This window comes from Cricetulus griseus, chromosome 2, assembly GCF_003668045.3.
Source record: "Cricetulus griseus strain 17A/GY chromosome 2, alternate assembly CriGri-PICRH-1.0, whole genome shotgun sequence".
NCBI lineage: Eukaryota > Metazoa > Chordata > Mammalia > Rodentia > Cricetidae > Cricetulus > Cricetulus griseus.
The window spans coordinates 159,086,545-159,088,582 of NC_048595.1; the positions used below are offsets into that span (position 1 = coordinate 159,086,545).

A 2,038-nucleotide genomic window follows, 5' to 3' on the forward strand; every position below is an offset into this window, starting at 1 on the left:
CATGTCTTTAACTTTAGCAGTTGAGAGGCCTAGACAGGCAATTCTCTAGGTGTCTGAGGCCAGGCTGTTCTATATAGTCAGTTCCAGGACAGCCAAAGCTACACAGTGAGACCCCTTCTGAAAAAGAAAACAAACAAACTTTAGTTAACAATAGCATGTCAGTATATTTAAATCCGTATACAGATTATCTCTTCGGTTATGTTTCCCATGACAAAATACCATGATGCCACATGTTTGGATCATGATAGTGCATTTATAAATCCCACAGAGTTTTGTTCTTCTGGAGATTAAAGCTGTTTTTTCTTGGAATAATTCAGCAGCAAAATGCAAACCACTTGATGAAGACAGCATGTCAGTCACAGACAAGAGTTCTCCCCCTCCAGTCCTTTATGCATCATACCTCAGACCTGGGGCCTAAGTGTGTCTGCAGAGCTTGTCCTCCATTAAGCCAGTTCTCTGACCACAGCCTTGTTCAGAGAATTTATCTTGGGCAGTAGAACATCATGTACCACCCTCTCTGCTGATGATCCAGTCCAACCAGTTGGTTGACTGGCTTGGCCATGAAAGCTGTTATCCAATATGCACTGCAGGACCAAGCTTTCCACATTAGCTACATTGGTGGTTAACTCCTTAGAAATGTAGCTATGTATTCTGGTGCAAGATTTGATCAATTTTATGTGCACTTGTATTCTACTGTTTCATAAAAGCTGTGCAGTATGTACTTATATGAGTAGACCATCCGTGATGTTACTGTGGCTTATTTTTAGAATCTTTTCCAATTCAGTGTCTAACAGACATTTACGAAACCATAACAACTGGAACTTCTGGGTTTATACAGCCTGCCCTCCTATGAGTCAAATGCATTTATTCCCGATTTCATTAGCATATTTGCTAAGATCAAAGGTTTAAACAACTGCTCTGTCTCAGACTTTCTGATTCATCATAATTATTGTAAGGCTAAAAATGTATACATCTTTTCAAATGACCTTCTCTCAAGTATACTTTATAACACATTCTCTGATGACTCCAAAGCCAGTGGGTGAGCGATGGTGGACTCAGTGTGAAGGGGTTTTGTTATTTTCTGTGTTTTATATATTTGAATTCCTAAACCCTATGTTTTTAATGTTTTCATCTCCACCATCATCATTCTGACAGTACTTACATAACTGGCATAAACTTTGTTGAAAATTTTCATATTCTTCCCATTCAAAATATAATTTTCCAAGCTTTGTGTTTGTCAGTCTTGCATTCTTCAAAGATTCCAGTGTTATTTCATGAAATGCCTGCAGTGTATCCATCTTGTTGGAAGTACAAGAATATACTCAAGAACAGGATTCATGAAACTTTGTTTTCAGATTAGCCTTCTATTTGCACTTGGAACACAGACCAACAGCTGCTGTATCTTTTCATCCATGGAAAGTTTGTCAGTTTGACTTTATCTTGATCTTCTGTTTTTCCTTCACCTTCTAGTTCCAAAACCTTTAGAATCAGCTTGGTGCGGCTTTGGGGTCTTCTATTAATGCTCTGGCATTATAATACTCATTTTCCGAATTCACATTTACCTCAGAGTTATGGTCTTTGGAGTATTCCATGTCATCACCTTCCTATCACTACATCTGAAGTCATCCTTGTGTCAGACATCTTGGTGAGAGTAGAGAGGGGAGGAGAAATTGGAGACCTACTCTGCACACTGCCATCAGCATTTAGGTATTATGGGTTCCCATCAACACACCCTCCTGTTGTTCTACTAACAGGATTATGAGCTGTCACTAAAGTCTTCCCACAAGCCCACTCCATGGACTTAAGGACCACATGACCAGGTTTAATCAAAGCAATGAGCTTCTACAGGTACACTTCTACAACAAATGTTCTGTATTAGGTCCTTCCACATTGCTATGGTCAAATATCCTATATAAACAACACAAGGTAACAAACAGTAACTTAGCATACAGTTTCACCATCATTGTAGAGAAGGCTGGCACAAAAGAGCAGTTAACATCATGGCATCAAAAAACAAAACAAAACAAACAAACAAAAA

The 2,038-nt window shown here is 38.8% G+C and overlaps 1 pseudogene; it reads right to left on the reverse strand.

The window, feature by feature from the left end:
- Window positions 1-481: 481 nt before the first annotated feature.
- On the reverse strand, window positions 482-1,298 carry LOC113831001 (annotated as a pseudogene).
- Window positions 1,299-2,038: the final 740 nt, after the last annotated feature.